The sequence below is a fragment of the Chiloscyllium punctatum genome, chromosome 9, assembly GCF_047496795.1.
Source record: "Chiloscyllium punctatum isolate Juve2018m chromosome 9, sChiPun1.3, whole genome shotgun sequence".
Lineage (NCBI taxonomy): Eukaryota > Metazoa > Chordata > Chondrichthyes > Orectolobiformes > Hemiscylliidae > Chiloscyllium > Chiloscyllium punctatum.
Window position 1 is genome coordinate 72,501,412 of NC_092747.1, and position 19,048 is coordinate 72,520,459.

A 19,048-nucleotide genomic window follows, 5' to 3' on the forward strand; every position below is an offset into this window, starting at 1 on the left:
GCTTTACCTTGTCTTTTGATCGTTTAAGGGAAATGAAGGTTCACTGACCAAGCTGACATCACAACAGTCAGTTGGCTTTGTTACATTTGACAGTCGAGTGGGAGCAGAAGCAGCAAAGAATGCTGTGTTCATCTAGCCTGCTGCTGCTGCAGCACTGCACACTCAGATGTGCTGGTATCCTCCATCTGAAGCATCACTGGAAGGTTGCAAGTCTCATGAGTTTTGTGAAGCATTTAACTGCCCTTATCCCAGAAATTAGATTTCTCGATGGGGTGATGCAGAAGGACGGACTGAATTTTGTTTTCAGGTTGGACTTTACTGAAGGAGATTTTGGAGAACTAGCTTATTTCCACTCGACTTGGAGGGGATGGACAGGTCACTAAGGTCTGTGGATTTAAGAACTTTACTAGTGAATTTTTTTTCCACATGGGAAGATTCTTCAAACTCTAAATACTGTATGCACTAGTAATGTTTGTTGTAATAATCATTGTATGCTACGTATCAGTAACTGTCAGAGTCTTATGAAAGCTGCTAATGCCATTGGTCATCATGAAATGATAAAAGGAGGGACTGAGAATGTGTATAGGGTATAAGCAGGGAGGGAAAGAGTTAAGTCTTGAGTTTTATGAAACAAGAGGTTCAGCTGAGCATGTCTCTGATCAGATAAGAACTTGCAGTTAACAATGGACTGCTAGAGGCAAGGATAATGGGTTAACAAGGTGGAAAAGCAATCATTATGTAGAGCCACTTAACAAGATGAGGTAGCATTCAGTATGTAATGTCAGTTAACAAGGTTAAGAACATTCATTGAATAACAGTAAAAGGCTTGGTGTCTGCTATTGGTACTTGTTGATCGTAACAGTCACCCAATTAATATGTATGTTGTCTTATCTGGATGCTCCTCCCTATAAAATGATTATATAGTTCATTGAGAGACTGTTATTCCAGAGAACACCGTGAACTCGTGTCTCTGTGCACATGGGTGATCGTTCTCCCTCCCTCCAGAGCCTAGAATAACTCTGAAGGAAGTAGAACTACACTGTGTCTCTGAGCATTTTACTTTGACTGGGGGGTGGGGGGAATGATACCTGGATTTAGACATTTCAGTAAGAACAGAGAAGATGGTAAATGGTAGGGGGAGGGATGACATTGTTAGTCAAGGACAGTATTACAGTGGCAGAAAGGACATTTGTGGACTTGTCTACTGAGGTAGTATGGGCTGAGGTTAGAAACATGAAAGGAGAGGTCACCCTGCTAGGAGTTTTCTATCCGCCTCCAAATAGGAAAGGATAGCAAAGATGATTCTGGATAGGAACAATAGCAACAGGGTTGTTGTTGTGGGGATCTTTAACTTTCCAAATATTGCCTGGGATTACTGTAGTTCAGGCACTTTAGATGAGTTAGTTTTTGTGCAATGTGTGCAGGAGGGTTTCCTGACACAGTATGTAAACAGGCAAACAAGGGGCAAAGCCACATTAGATTTAGTATTGGGTAATGAACCCAGCCAGGGGTTAGCTTTGGAGGGAGATGAGCACTTTGGTGGTAGTGACCACAATTCAGTTATGTTTACTTTTGCGATGGAAAAGGTTAGATATATACCACAGGGCAAGAGTTATAGCTGGGGAAAAAGCAATTACAATGCAATTAGGCAAGAATTAAGATGTATAGGATAGGGAAGGAAATTGAAAGGGATGGGCACAATTAAAACTTGGGGCTATTCAAGCTACTGTGTATCCTTGGTAAGTATGTACCTATCAGACAGGAAGGAAGTTGTTGAGCGCCGGAGTTGTGCTTTACTAAGGAAGTTGAGTCTCTTGTCAAGAGGAAGAAAAAGGCTTATGTTAGGATAAGAAGTAAAGGCTCAGTTAGGGCTCTCAAGAGTTACAAGTTAGCCAGGAAAGACCTAAAGAGAGAGCCAAGAAGAACCAGGAGGGGATATGAAAAGTTGTTGGCATATGAAATCATGGAAAATCCTAAGGCTTTCTATGGGTATATCAGGAATAAAAGAATGACTAGAGTAAGATTAGGACAATAGTGGAATGTTATGCATGGAGTTAGAGGATGTGGGGGAAGCGCGAAATGAATATTTTTTGTCAGTCTTCACATTAGAAAAAGACCCATATTGTCGAGGACGATACTGAGATACAGGCAACTAGACTAGATAGGATTGAGGTTCACGAAGTGTTAACAATTCCTGGAAAGTGTAAAAATAGATAGGTCCCCTAGGCCGGATGGCACTTATCTGAGGATTCTCTGGGAAGCCAGGAAGGAGACTGCTGAGACTTTGGCTATGATCTTTATGTCATCATTATCTCCAGGAATGGTGCCAGAAGATTGGAGGATAATAAACATTATTCCCTTGTTTGAGAAGAGTAGTAGAGACAACCCTGGTAATTATAGACCTGTGAGCCTTCTTCGGTTGTGGGTAAAGCATTGCAAAAGGTTATAAGTGATAGGGTTTATAATCATCTAAAAAGGAATAAGTTGGTTAGGGAACATCAACACCGTTCTCGAAGGGCTGGTCGTGCCTCACAAACCTTATTGAATTCTTTGAAAAGATGAACAAACAGGCGGATGAGTGTAAAGCCTGGTATGGAGGCAAGGTCTTATGAAGAAAGGCTGAGGGACTTGAGACTTGTTTTTGTTGGAGAGAAGAAGGTTGACAGGCAACTTAATTGAGACATTATAATCAGAGGGTTACATAGGGTGGACACGGAGTGCCTTTTTTCTCGGATGGTGATGGCTATCACAAGGAGGAATAGCTTTAAATTAAGGGGTGATTGATATAGGACAGATGTCAGCGGTAGTTTCTTTACTCAGAATAGTAGGGATGTGGAACGCAGTGCCTGCAACAATAGTAGACTCACCAACCTTAAGGACATTTAAGTGGTCATTGGGTAGGCATATGGACAAAAATGAATTTTTGTAGGTTACATGCACTTCAGATTGGTTTCACAGGTCAGCACAACATCAAGAGCTGAAGGGCCTATACTGTATTCTATGTATACTAAAAATTGTAACAAAATGTTTTATTTTAAAAGGGATCCTAATTTCTAATAGTGTCATCATAAACAAGGGAGAATGAGGGAAGACTTGGCAAAAGTGGGCTGGAAACATGTTATGGTGGCACAGTGAACAAGCAGTGGAGGACTTTCAAAGCAATTTTTCAGAGTGCTCATCAAAAGTATATTCCAATGAAAAGGAAGGACTTTAAGAAAAGGGGTAATCTGCCATGGGTGTTTAAGAAAATACAGAGGCTATCACATTGAAAGAGATTGTATACAAAGTGTTCAAGATCAGCAGGAAACTAGAAGATTGGGAAAACTTTAAAGGTCAACAGAAAGCCCCCAAAAGAGCTAAAAGCAAAGTAAGGTAGAACATGAGAAAACACTGACACAGAATATAAAGACAGATAGCAAAAGTTTCTACAAATATATGAAATGAAAAAGAGTGGCTAAAGTAAACATTGGTCCTTTAGAGGATGAGAAGGGGCATTTAGTTATGGTATGTGATGAAATGGTCAAGACATTGAATAGGTATTTTGTGTCAGTCTTCACAGTGGAGTAATAACATACCAGTAATTGTCAAAGAGACGAAGGTAGGTCAGGACTGGCAATGATCACTATTACGGAAGAGGTAGTGTTGGGCAAGCTAATGGAGCTAAGATTAGATAAGTCTCCTGGACCTGATGAAATGCATCCCAGAATACTAAAAGAGATGGCGGGAGAAATAGCAAGTGCATTTGTGGTAATTTTCCAAAATTCGCTGGACTCTGGAGCAGTTCCAGCAGACTTGGAAAACAGCAAATGTGATGCCACTGTTTAAAAAGGAGGTGGACAAAAGATGGGGAATTATAGACTGGTTAGCTTAATATGTGTAGCGGGGAAGATGCTTGAGTCTGTTATCAAGGAAGAAATAGCAAGGCATCTAGATAGAAATTGTGCCGTTGGGCAGACACCGCATGGGTACATGAAGGGCAGGTTATGCTTAATTAATCTTTTGGAATTCTATGAAGACATTATGAGCAAGATGGACGATGAGACCCAGTAGATGTGGTGTACCTAGATTTCCAAAAGGCCTTTGACAAGGTGCAGCACAAGAATCTGCTGCATAAGATGCATGGTGTTATGGGTAAAGTATTAGCAAAGATAGAGGATTGGTTGACTAACGGGAAGCAAAGACTGGGGATAAATGAGTGCTATTCTGGTTAGCAATCAGTAGCCAGTGGTGTGCCTCAGGGATAAGTGTTGGGACCACAATTATTCACAATTTATCTAGGTGATTTGGAATTGGGGCCATATATAGTGTGTCAAAGTTCGTAGATGACAGTAAGATTAGTGGCAAATTGTGCAGAGAACTGTGAAACGTTGCAGAGGAACACAGCTACTTTAAGTGAGTGGGCAAAGGGCTGGCAGAAAGTTAATAAATGTGAAGTTATCCATTTTGGTGGGAATAACAGCAAAATAGATTATTACTTGAATGGTAAAAAGTTGCAGCATGCTGCTATGCAGAGGGACCTAGATGTCCTTGCGCATGATTCACAGAAGGTTGGCCTGCAAGTACAACAAGTAATTAGGAAGGCAAATGGAATTTTGTCCTTCATTGCTAAAGGGATTAAGTTTAAAAGCAGAGAGGTTTTGTTGCAGCTGAGCAGGGTGCTGGTGAGGCCACACCTGGAGTACTGCATGCAGTTTTGATCTCCTTACTTGAGAAGGGATATACTGGCACTAGAGAAAGTGCAGAGGAGGGTCACTAGGTTGGTTCTAGAGTTGAGGGGGTTGGCGTATGAGAGATTGAGTAAACTGAGCTTATATTCATTGGAATTTACAAGAATGAGGGGGTATCTTTATAGAAATATATGAAGGGTTATAGTTAAGATAGAGAGGATGTTTCCAGTAGGTGAAAGTAACGACTTATTGGAGATTAGAGTTGAGAGTGTGGTGCTGGAAAAGCACAGCAGGCCAGGCAGCATCCAAGGAGCAGGAAAATCAACATTTTGGGCAATCAGAATGTTTCCACTGGCAGGTGAAACTAGGACAAGAGGGCATAGCCTCAAAATTAGGGGGAGCAGATTTAGGACTACTTTACCCAGAGGGTTGAGAATCTATGGAATTCTCTCCCCAGTGAAATACTGATGTTATTTTAATCAATGTTTTTAAAAACTAAGTTTTTTTTTTGAACCATAAAGGGATTAAGGGATACAGTGAGAAGGCAGGTAAGTGGAGCTGAGTCCCCAAAAATATCAGCCATGATCTTATTGAATGGTAGGCTAGATGGCCTACTCCTGCACCTAATTCTAAAGTTCTTATAAAATAGTCAGTGTGCCATACAAACACTGACAGGAAATCAATCTTTTAACTTCTTCATTTAGAATTTTTATAAGTAGTCTCAAGGTAAAACAAGCACCACTGCTCTTAGTTATTGTGTGAGATAAAATGTTATGAATTGAAATGGAATAAAGTTCTGGGCGAAGCCTTTTTTTTTCAAAAATGCTCATTCATTCTATACAGAAAATAGTAGTCTGACAATTTTGTTTAATGTTTTTGTGGAACTAATTTATATTTCAAATTCATCCTCTCCTCCCACCCCCCACCCCCCACCCCCCCCACTCCCCCCTGCTAGTATGCTCTGATGAAAACTTTGATAAGATTATAACTTTTGTCCTAACTGATTGCATGGGTGAGGGCTTGGGTAACAGCCTCAGTCCCACCTGCAAAAACTACTATACACTGATCAGCTTAGTGACCTGAAACATAAAGTGGGGAAAATACCTGAATTGGTGCTCAGCAAAAGTAGTATCAAGTGAGTGAAGAACTTTGCATCTTATCTAGGTACCAGCCATGGAATGGGAAAACCCACATAGAAGCTGCAAAAGCATGGGAAAAGACACATTGTGAGAATATATTAGTGAGCTGCAAGGTGTTTAATATTACAGAAAATTGAAAGCATTTACAGGAAACAGGAAGAAACAATACTCCAATCTTCTTGTATGTCAAAGCCCAAAGACGACTTGCTGTGTGAAGCTGCCATTCCACTCTTCCAATATGTTCACTTTCCAAAGAAACAACAAAAAAGGACATACATTCTCGATGTCCCTTAAGAGAGCAGATTATCAATTTTTTTCCCTCTGGTAAAACAGATTTGTGGTGCAGGTACATGGAGTTGGCAGTAAATGTTCATGATTGATATCAATATTCAAAAGTGCTGAAATGGAGATATAGTGATGTTGGGTAAAGAATGAGCATAAGCTAGAGGAACTATGTCACAGTGACACCCCAGAACATGAAACTTGGAGTCTGTGTCTGTAAGGGTCCATATGAAATGACCTCTGTTCCATCATCTCTTTCAAGTTATTTCCATAAATTCTGTTCTCTTCACTCACAAGATGTTTTTTTCTCCCATTTCTATAGTTCGTTCCTAAACCTACCTTTATGTAGGTTTCATTACTCCCCTATACTACTTCATGTCTATTCCCTCACTCTTGCATTTTTTTTTTCTTAATCACCAATTCTGAATCAGGTGTTATGACACATCTCCGTTACAAGTGGGACTTGAACATTCTGGCCCAGAAGTAAAGAGACAAACCCCACTTGCATAAATTATCTAAGCCACTCATTCAAATATATTTTTTATCAAATTCAGCTTATATTGTAAAATATGCTGCAGCTCAACCTTGTAATATTGTCCACAATATCTTCAGTGTGTTGACTAAATTCCTAAAATATTTCTTTCTTTCACTTAAATTAAGTATCCACGTTTTGGCTCAGTTTTTTTGGCCTTAAGTATGTTTGCTTGTTCTTGGGACCTTGTCATCACTGGCTAGATCAACATTTATTGTCCTAAACAATTAGAGGATAATGGTTGAGTCAATTACATTGCTGTGCATCTGGAGTTGCACGTAACCCAGATCTGGTAAGAATGACAGAGCTCCTTCTCAAAGGACATTAATGCACCGGATGTTTTTACAACAATTGACAGTGGGTACATTGAGTCAGATTTCTAACTCTAGTTGTATTTACTGATTTCAAATCTCAACATTCTCCCATGTTAGGATTCGAATGCACATGCTCAGAACATTAGCTTTGGCCTCTGGATTACCAGCCCTGTGATGAGGTATGATGAAGAGGGAATTGGGAGTCCAATTACATGGTCCCTGAATTAAGGGCATTGCACTTACAGTGAACTAGAGGCTGAGGCATCAAATGTTTCTTTCTAGTTAGTTGTTATTATGCTATTTTTAACATCAAGAGTATCAAATACTTCTCTGCACTAACACATATTCTGTCTGTGGGGTCAACTGTCAGAGATACATATGAGATCCAGTTCACTTAAGGATGTTGTTGTATCTTGGGTTATGCTATTGTACAGAAGCCATGACGTGGAGATGCTGGAGTTGGATGACACCAGGTTATAGTTCAATAGGTTTATTTGAAGTTGCAACCTTTCGGAACCCAGCTCCTTCCACCCCACCTAAGGGGTGGAATTTCAAATAAACCAATTAGACTCTAACGTGGTGTCATTTGATTTTTGACATTGTACAGAAGGTTATGGGATTTAAACCACTTTGAATCCCAGCGAATTTGTAACACTTCTCAAATAACAAACAATGTATGTGCATTACCTGGTTTATTAATATAATTAATATTATTTATATAATTGCAACTTATTCCCTACATTCTAATGAAAGTCTTCTTTTTCACTAGAAATGGCTTTATAACTGTTGTAACAAAAATGAAAGCACTTAACAATGGTCTCTAGTCATGTAATCTTTGGATGTGCAAACACTGGATTATAATTGCAAAATGATGCAAAGAACTTTGTAGGAGGATACTCAACACATTTTTTAACATATTCCTGCAAAGTGAATTACAATTGAAATGCATTTTTGGCCCATGATCTGAATAGATCTAACTAATTATCTATGCTCAATGATTCTTTTTGGCTATTTGATTTGAATCGGCAACTACTTCACATTTTAATATGCGTAAATGTATAATGCTTCCAATTTTACAATAATTTAATGTTGCCATCAATTTACATTGATTACTTTAAGTGCCTTACAGTTAAAACAATGGAAAATTATATTTAGAATTTTATTGGGAACTTAAGAAATGAAGTAACAATAGCATATAACACACAACAATGTTAAATGTGTCAAGTTTATTCTCTGGGATTCAGGCAATGTTATTGTCTTATTTCACATTTTCTTCTGCTTTAGACTTCAAACAATTACATTTTCTAGAAAGAATATTTTTAATTTAACAGAAATTAAGAAAGAAAATAGGAATTTGTGAATGCTTATTGTAATATTGCTACAAACAGTGTAATTTCAGAGTAGTCCACATTTTTTGTCTATAAAACTAGGGTTAATTGAACACTGGCAGATTATGCAGTCATGGTTTTTAGTCTGTATAGTGCAGAGTGGTAAAGTTGTAATTTTTCACAAGTGTCATCTCAAAGCTTGAAGAAAATCTGAGGTTTTCACATGACAGAAAAATGATTGTGTTAATCATATATTAATGAAGTAAATGTCAGAAGAACATGATATCCATGTTGCGAGGCAAAGGAGAAATTAATATTTCTAAATTCAGGAAATTGAAGAACCTACCTTTAAAGAAAGATGGGTGAATTTTACTAACACTTTAGGGAAAATCTGGAAGGTGAATAGCCTAGGAAAATAATGGTAGAATATATATTGGACTGCGTGCTTCACACCTTTACCAATGCTGTTTTGCCAGTGGTGGGAACCATGACTGATGTCACCTAACCACAAACAATTTGAGGCACCTGAGTGGTCAGTTAAAATCCACTTCCAGCCTTCACAGAAATTTGCTTGGAGGGGTCCACTACCACATGAAGTTAAACCCCTCAGCAGGGGGTTCTGGTTGTAGAAGGGTTATGTGGTCTGTTTAATTGTCATGATGAAAATGTAAGTTTTAAGAAAAAGTGTTTGTAGCTGTCAGTGATTTAAAAAAAGTCTCTGCACTGCATTTGTGGACAGGCTAGCCAGTATAGCATCCTTTCATTATTTGTTAAAATTTTCTTAAGAATTATTTATTGTGAATACTTAACTGAATTTCAAAAGCTACAACTATCCTAACAATGGCTGAGTGTTCAAAGATTATGTTACAGTTTAAAGAGACTATTGATGGATTGAAAAATGCCAAGGAGAGGGTGTTCAATGCTGTCTTACTGGAAGTGATCATTAATTGGTAATTGGACAAATCCTGCAAATATCTCCACTTCTGCCATTAAGATGGAGGGAAGCCCATAGAAATGACTGAGGAATGATTGGAGCATTGACCTGGAGTTGAGATAATTGATTTCAAACATTGAGTCTTTTCTTTGATAGAATCATAGAATCTCTACAGTGCAAATAGCCCATAGAGTCTACGCTGACCCTCCAAAGAGATATAAATAGAGCACACTCGACTCATTTCTGGCACAGAATTAAAATTTTGGCATGACATATAGGACTTCATTTTGCATACTTAAGTACCAACCTGCCAGAAACAAGTGAGGCTGCTACCTATGCCTTTATAAGCCAACTTGGAAATAGGATAACTAAGTTTAAGGTGGGAATGGGGTAGTTGGTTGACCTACCACCATCCTCATCCTGCAATTTTCCACTTTTAATTGCAGCTAAGAAATGTGTAGGAGCAAAGTACATAATGAACAAGTTTGAGAAAAAATAAATCTTTTTCATAATACGAGGACTAGAAAAATGAGCTTATCAGGAAATGAAATCTGTAAAACTGAATGTCTTTTGTTATTTGCTTAGTATTTCCATATTAGATTAAATTCTCTGCAGTGTGGAAACAGGCCCCTCGGCCCAACAAGTCCACACCGACCCTCCAAAGAGTAACCCACCCAGAACCATTTCTCTCTGACTAACGCACCTAACCTATGGGCAATTTAGCATGGCTAGTTCACCTTACCTACGTATCTTTGGACAGTGCAAGGAAACTGGAGCATCTGGAGGAAACCCATGCAGACACTGGGTGAATGTGCAAACTCCACACAGATAGTTGCCCGAGGCTGGAATCGAACCTGGGACCCTGATGCTGTGAGGCAGCAGTGCTAACCACTGAGCCACGGTGCCGCCGTGTTAACTTTGCCTAATTTTCATTAAAAAAAAGATTTACGCTAATAGAACAGCTTTCAGGAGGTGAAGGTGCCTGTTGGGCTGGGGTGAACAAGGTCAGAAGTAAGATGACACCAGGTTATTATCCAACAGGTTTATGTCAAATCACAAGCTGTAGAAGCGTTGCCCCTTCATCAGGTGAAGTGACAAAGGGGCAACACTCCGAAAGCTTGTCATTTCAAATAAACCTGTTGGACTATAACCTGGTGTTGTCTGACTTCCGAGTTTTCAGAAACACATGAATAAACACGAAATGCTTTACAGTCAATAGCGTATTTGAAAAGCCATCAGCATTACAATACAAAAGGCAATTTGCACACGTAACTCACTCCAGAGTTATTTGTTTTTGCGATGCTAAGCAAAGGAGAAAAATTGGCTCAGATCCCAGGAAGAACCACTTACTCATTGTATCACAGAATGTTCCAAATTGATCTGCGTTTCAAAGGTTACCACTGGCAGAGCAGTATTCTGTGCAGTGGTGTTTTGCATTGGCTCGGATTCCAGGAATAACCACGTGCTGATAGTGCCACAGAGTGTTTCAGATCGGTCTGGGTCTCAAAGACCACCACTGGCAGAGGTGTTTTTTTGTGCACTGGTGTTTCTGCATTGATTTGTATGTTGAACTCCAGGAGTGGGACATAAATTCATAATTCTTTCACTTGGAGGTGAATATGCTACCATCTGAGCCAATGCTCAAACGTTTGTTCAGACTCAGACCCAATGGAAAGTGCCTCAAAAGTTCAGACTCCTGTTTAATGAATGTCCAGATTACAGTAGTGCTGGAAAAGCACAGCAGGTCAGGTAGCATCTGAGGAGCAGGAAAATCAACGTGTCGGGGAAGGAGCCCTTCTTCGTTCCTGATGAAGGGCTCCTTCCCGAAATGTTGATTTTCCTGCTCCTCGGATGCTGCCTGACCTGTGCTTTTCCAGCACTATTCTAATCCTGATTCTGATCTCCAGCATCTGCAGTCCTCACTTTCGCCTTAATGAGTGCCCAGCTGAATGACTTAGAAATGATGTTGATAAATGTGAAGGTTGGCTGGCCTCAATACTCCAGAACTGCATCTAAGTTTTAATAAAAGTATTAAAGCTAAAAATAGCCATTCACTATTTCACGCCTGCCAGGCACCATCAATTCTAAGTCAAAAAGTGTGGTGCTGGAAAAGCATAGCAGGTCAGGCAGCTTCCGAGAAGTACACTTTTTGACTCTGACTTTCCAGCAGCTGCAGTCCTCACTTTCTCCTACCATCAATTCTAACCCATGCCACCTCATATCAGCACCCATCGCTCATTATGTCTATGCCACTTTACCCAAACTAGCATCCCCTCTTTCTCCATGCCAACTCATGCTCGTACCCAATTCTCATGGCCCCAAATGCACTCTGTCAACCTTTGATCCAGAACACGCCTGCATAGCACTTTATAACTACTAAGCTTCTGCAGTACCAAGTTATGCTCTTGGCCACTACTTTTTACCCTTCTATCTGCCTTGCCAGTTCATCCAGTATCTACCATGGAAAAACCTCAAGATGTATGGGAAATTAAACTAAACAAACTGTCTGAATTGTCCATGTCTGAATTTCATAATTAAAAATAACCTAATCAATACAAAGTTATGAATTAAAGTTATCTTCCTATAATTGCTTCAAAACAAGCATTCAAATTTTACAGTTCTACTGCAAGGAGTTGATCATCAGTTTGAGCTGATAATAAAACCATGAAATAGCGCTGAGATAATCCAGTGAAGATGATCCTCATGCATATTTCAAAAATGAAATAACAAACTTTTTTTAAACATGCCAGTCTCTCTCTTTTGCCACTTAATTAAAGGGCTGGAGTTTTAAAAGTCTCAACAGCTCCAATTGACAGTTGCTTTCAACATTTTGAAAATTGTTTGCCTTTGGTACTTGTGACGGTACTGTTGATGGCCCAAATGAGATTGAAATTTAATGGGTCTATACACTTCTATTCACATATTCATTTTAATACTCTAAAAATTGCAAAGGTCTCCTGTCACCTGAAAGAGTGCTCTGGATCATATCCAAAAGAGTACATTTCTGCATCGAAATGGTATCCTATCTATCCAAAGACTCCGCAATCTTTAGACATGGAGAAAGTGAGGACTGCAGATGCTGGAGATCAGAGCTGAAAATGTGTTGCTGGAAAAGCGCAGCAGATCAGGCCGCATCCAAGGAACAGGAGAATCGACATTTCAGGCATAAGCCCTGAAGAAGGGCTTATGCCCAAATCTTTAGACGTGGCCTACCCAAGCCATTGTTCCCCATTCATCCCTCATAAGTATCAGACATAATTAGTGCATATACTTTTATATATGCACCTATTTCTGTTGCTGCTGAAATATGGATCTGGCAGCATCTGTGAAAAAAAAGTTAACATTTCGAACCTGGCATCCTTTCAGAAATCATTTTGTTTGATTTCCAGCAGATACAGTTCTCTGCTTTGTGCTTTGAACCAGGGTTGTGTCTTTTGGAGCCTGTGCCATTCTCCCCAACTGTGGTAATGGTGTGAAATATGTTCTGGCCAAGACTTCCAGTTTTCAACCTCTACAGCTATTTTTACAATGAAGGAGAGACAGTCCATCGTTGCAAAATCTCAGGCCTCCATAACAGTAGTCAGGGTGCAGATAATTATGTCAGAAACTTTGAGATGTTTTCATATCAAACGTATTATGGAAAAAATAAGCATTTTTGTTGAAAACAAATGATCAATTATAGATGTGAAATAGTTGAAAAGTGGGAAGGAAAATCCCCATTTTCTTACGTGTACTTTGGAAAGTGATTGGAACCAAATTTAGATCAGCAACTTCTATTAATGCTCCTATAGCAACATATTGCACTCAATGTATGGTTATATTAAAAATAAATCCTGAACTCAAAGCTTTGTTTTGTTATATGACATTTCATGAAGCTACTATTGACCTTCCAGCTCCAATAGTCCTTCAACAAATGCTATCACTATGATGTTTCTGCTTTGTTGACTTTGAGTGACAATTTACTAAGTCCAAGCTGACAGCGCTTTTAAGAGTAAAACAGCGGCTTTTGTTCTTTTGCAATTCTGTCTATTTGAGTCTGAACAGCAAAGAAAATGACTCAGCTAAATTATAGTTTCTGCTTTCCTTAGAAGAATCCTCACAGGCAACAAATCTGTTTTGCAGGCCTGCGACAATTCTCAACAGGATATTAGCATAATAAGTGTCATGGAGAATAGTATAGCATGTGATCATTACTTGAGAACATATAGACCATCAAAAAAAACTGCAAAGAGCAAGATATCGCATTAAGCACTCATTTCAATTTGAAACGCTCGCCAAACCTGAAAATGTTAAAATATAGATGTAAATTCTGGAAAATCTTGTCATGTTCCAGATTAAATGGCAAAGCAGTATGAAACTTGCTTTGTCTGTTTTGCATTCTTAAAATGAAGAAACGATGAGTACAAAATAGAATAGTATGTGAAAAATCTCTGACTATGTATCTATGGGCAGTTAGCACATTGTGTATATCTCAAATTTGATGTTATACATTTTACCTCTGTCCTTTGTGTCTGGTTTAATGGAGGCTACGAGTTTCCATGTGAAACAGACCCTACCGACTGCACTAGGCTGTGCATTTTAAACTTCTACCTGCTGAAGAGGCTGCTTCACATCACAAGTGTGTAGACTTTTACAGGGCAGGTAGAGACTTTGCTCCTTCCAAAACTTGCAGAACCACACAAGACCAAAGTGAACACTGTTATGACTATGTGGGAAGACATGAACTGTCTTCCCTCTTTGCAACTTTCTTGGTTAGCCAGAACAAAGTTTAAGTTCTTTTTGACATGAGACTATACCTTTTTCCAACTAAACTGTAATTAACCAGATCTCATTGTAAGAAAAAAACCCAGCTAATGCAAGGTTTTCTTGAGTGAAAGAGCAGTTTTATTACCTGCAAACTCCTTTGTGCACCCACCTGCATGTGTGCACACACTTCAGTATCAGAGAACATTTTAAAAATATACAGTTCAGACCTCTTTGGTTGTCCTGGGGTTTGAAGTTGATCATAAGCAGTAGTGAATATTGATTGTAAATTAGGGGCTTCTGATGCTTTCCAGTCAATGCTGTTACACTGGATGCCTTGCTGCTAGAGGGTGAGAGAGTGCCATCTCCTCCATATTCAATTCTTTATTCAGAGTTCTATCCCTTTTGATCTGGTGAAAAGAATTCCTTGAAATAGCAACTCGTTTACTTATTCTGTTTGCTCCAGTTAGATTTTGTAGTTTGATGATAACATGCAAAATTTAATTTTCAACATATGAAGATTCTCGTAATGACAAAACTCAGAGCTGATGGGGCTTTTTAGTACATTTCATGGGAGCCTTTCTGACTGATTCCATTCCCATTGGAGAGAATGTTAAGACCAGTTCAGACAGCCTTTAACCTCATCCGTGTTGGATTCATGACATGTAGTCCAACCAGAGGATCAGGTGATTCATGTGACTATTTTAAGTCAGTGCGTTGGTCCTTTTCAAAATCATTAGTCTTCAAACATTCCAGGTATTACTTTAACCAATGGAATTTGACAGTTAATAGTCCATGTTTTATATGTTTGTGCACAATGACAGATTAGCAATAGGCTGCTCAGCCCCTCAAGACTGCTGTACTATTCAGTAACATTGTGCTGTCCTGAAAACTCCATGTTCTTCTCGCCCCAATGATCTTACACTCCCTGATCGCAGGAATTTGACAGTATTGGAAACAGTGTCCACTGCATAATGCTTATGTAAAAAAAGAGACTCATCTTGACATGAAGGATACCTTCCATCAGATTACATGGCATTAGTACCATACCAAATTCAGAATTCAAAAAAGTGAGGACTGCAGATGCTGGAGATCAGAGTCAGAGTGTGGTGTAGGAAAAGTACAGCTGGTCAGGCAGCATCCAAGGAGCAGGAGAGTCGAAGTTTCAGGCATAAGCTCTTCATTGGGAATGTGGGTGGGTCAAAGGGAGCTGAGGGATAAATGAGTGGGACTGGTGGTAAGGGAGCTGGGAATATGATAGGCAGATGAAGGTGGGGCTGATAGCGAGAGATCGGAGCGGACGGTGAAACAGATGGGTGGGAAAGAAGATGGACAGGTCGGTGCAGAATTTGAAGGTTCTAGCCACCCAACGCCTTGAAGGAGCTTGCCTCTTCTTCCACCTTGTTACCCTCCAGGCACAATCCAAATGTCAATTTCACTAGTTTCCTCATCTGCCCTCCCCGCACCTTATCCCAGATCCAATCCTCCAACTTGACACAACCCTCTTGATCTGTCCTCCCTGTCTGTCATCTTTCCCACCTACCCGCTCCACCTTCCACTCCGACCAATCACCATCACCCCCCACCTCCATCCATCCATCTATCTCATTCCCAGCTATTTCCCCCTGACCCCAGCCCCACCCCCATTCCATTTTTCTCTCAGTCCCCCAGGGCCTCCCCTACATTCCTGATGAAGAGCTTATACCTGAAACGTTGACACTCTTGCTCCTCAGATGCTGCCTAAACGGCTGTTCTTTTCTAGTGCAACACATTTTGACTCAAATACAGAATAGATCAAGCGACTCAAAATATTGCACTTACAAGCTTCTGTGAGCCATCAACAGCATCAGATTTAAATATAATTTCTAACCTCATTGCCTGGCGTTTTGTTCACTCTTACCATGGCCACCAAGCTAAATGAGTGCAGGAAGGCAAACCATGAATGGTATCAGGCATACCTAAAAATGAACTGCCACCGCCTTATTCAGGGCAATTCAAGATGACTAACAAATGTTGACTTTGCTAAAACATTTACGTTCCATGAAAGACTGACAATATTTGTACAAACTACATGATTACACTAGCATTTTAAATTACCTTTTTCTTTCCCCTTAAGATCAGCAATGTTTATAATGGTTCAGATGCAGACAATACTCAAATCCCCACCAATCCTCCCAATAGTTTATCCAGCAATTGGATAAAACCCCCATAGGAGCAGAGAGGCACATCTGCTTTGAGTTCATATAGCAAATATTCTATCTGGCCTTTCTTTGGCCAACTGAGGAGTATTCAATCTCTCAGCTTTTGCCGATGCAGTAAAATCGATTCTTTAAAATGAGGTTTGGAAACTGTAGTGGCAAATGAATTAACATCTTTGAATCATCCACCAAGATAAAAATGTGAGCAATCCTGCAGTACATATCTGTCAAGTACACAAGGAACACCCTTTCTTTAAAATGGGAAATTGGTTTAGTATGATTCTCCAGCTTGTGTGCTCTTTTCTACTGTATAAAGCATGTATGCTGTTCAGATATCTGCTAGGCTTCACAGATATTTGCCTGGGGTATTGAGGATGGGATCTGAATAATTGAATGCTCACTCTAGAGGTGCCTGACTACGAAAATATGTTGTCTGCTGGTGACAATCAGATCAGTGTTGGAAAAACTTAAGTGTTGAAGCAGAAAATGATCTTGTCAGTTCAGCCTGTAAAGTAGCAAAAGCAATATTCTGGATTAAGAGATGAAAGGAAAACTGTGAATCTGAAATAGTACAAAAAGTGCCAGCTATAGATAACACATCTATCCTAAACTGTAAAAAATAAAAGACAAATCCAGGCTTGGGGTATCAAACCTTCATTAAACAATTCTGATGAGGGCACTGCAGACAAAACGTTCAGATTTTCATTATAAATGTGAACGTCTTTCAATGTTGCTGTTTCATCATAATACTGTTTTTGCTACATATGCTATACCTCTATTGTGCAGTTATCTTGTTGTAGCCTTTGAAATGTGATGAAGGTTCATCCAGACATGTAAAATATAATTGCTGCACTTGCGGTCACTGAGCACCAAATGCACTCATAAGGTTCCACTTAAAATCAGATTGATACATAATCTTATTCCCAATACGATCCCATCCACCACAGAAGAACCACTCAAGAAATAAATTTCATTTTAATATACATATTCCTTTCAGCATTCAAATTTATTATCTAAATCCCCTTTTTGTTTGTGCCAGAAGCATTGAAACCAGTCAGGGGGGACCTGATCAGGTGTACCCGAGAACTCTGTGGGAAGCTAGAGAAGTGATTGCGGCCTCTTGCTGAGATATTTGTATCATCGATAGTCACAGGTCAGGTGCTGAAAGACTGGAGATTGGCAAATGTGGTGCCACTGTTTATGAAGGGCAGTAAAGACAAACCAGGGAACGATAGCCCGGTGAGCCTGACGTTGGTGGTGGGCAAGTTGTTGGAGGGAATCATGAGGGACAGGATGTACATGTATTTGGAAAGGCAAGGACTGATTTGGGATAGTCAACATGGCTTTGTGCGTGGAAAATCATGTCTCACAAACTTGATTGAGATTTTTGAAGAAATAACAAAGAGGATTGATGAGGTCAGAGCAATAGATGTGATCTATATGTACAAGGTTCCCCATGGGAGACTGATTAGCAAGGTTAGATCTCATGGAATACAGGGGGACTAGCCATTTGGATACAGAACTGGCTCAAAGGTAGAAGACTGAGGGTGATATTGGAGGGTTGTTTTTCAGATTGGAGACCTGTGACCAGTGGAGTGCCACAACAATTGGTGCTGGGTCAGCTACTTTTCATCATTTATAAAAATGATTTGGATGCGAACATTAGAGGTACAGTTAGTAAGTTTGCAGATGACACCAAAATTGGAGGTGTAGTGGACAGCAAAGAGGGTTACCTCAGATTACAATTGGATCTGGACCAGATGGGCCAATGGGCTGAGAAGTGGCAGGTGGAATTTAATTCAGATAAATGCGAGGTGCTGCATTTTGGGAAAGCAAATCTTAGCAGGACTTATGCACATAATGGTAAGGTCCGAGGGAGTGTTGCTGAACAAAGAGACCTTGGAGTGCAGGTTCATAGCTCCTTGAAAGTGAAGTCGCAGATAGATAGGAGAGTGAAGAAGGCGTTTGGTATGCTTTCCTTTATTGGTCAGAGTATTGAGTACAGGAGTTGGGAGGTCATGTTGTACAGGACATTGGTTAGGCCACTGTTGGAATATTGCGTGCAATTCTGGTCTCCTTCCTATCGGAAAGATGTTGTGAAACTTGAAAGGGTTCAGAAAAGATTTACAAGGATGTTGCCAGGGTTGGAGGATTTGAGTTATATGGAGAGGCTGAACAGGCTGGAGCTGTTTTCCCTGAAGTGTCGGAGGCTGAGGGGTGACCTTATAGAGGTTTACAAAATTATGAGTGACATGGATAGGATAAATTGACAAAGTCTTTTCCCTGGGGTGGGGGAGTCCAGAACTAGAGCGCATAGGCTTAGGGTGAGAGGGGAAAGAGATAAAAGAGATCTAAGGGGCAACCTTTTCACGCAGAGGGTGGTACGTGTATGGAATGAGCTGCCAGAAGAAGTGGAGGCTGGTACACTTGCAACATTTAAGAGGCATTTGGGTGGGTGTATGAATATGAAGGGTTTGGAGGGATATGGGCCGGGTGCTGGCAGGTGGGACTAGATTGGGTTGGGATATCTGGTCTTAAAAAAAAGGGGCTTGCCATTTAAGACATAGATGATAGCCAGTTTTGCTTTCTCAGAGCATCATGAGTCATCAGAACTCCTCGTCTTCAGAAAGCAGACAAAGCAACATCATTGAATACTTTTAAGGCAGTGGTAAATAAATTCCTGACTAATGAAAGTCAAAGCTATAATCAAGCTACATAAGAATGTGAAATTGAAGCCACAATTAAATAAACCATTATCATACTCAATGGTCAAACAGACACGAGGGAACAAATGGCCTCCTTCTTTTAGTTGATAAACAATAACATTTACTTTGCAAACTAATCTCTAGAGGTGCTTTCCCATTTATTTACCCATATTCCTGAGTGATCTACCTGTTTAATTACTTATACCT

The 19,048-nt window shown here is 39.9% G+C and overlaps 1 protein-coding gene across 23 annotated transcripts in view; it reads left to right on the forward strand.

Moving 5' to 3' along the window:
- The window catches only part of LOC140481497 (protocadherin Fat 3-like), a 792,082-nt gene that overhangs the window by 455,751 nt on the left and 317,283 nt on the right, over positions 1-19,048 (forward strand). The gene's annotated exons all lie outside the window — the stretch shown is intronic.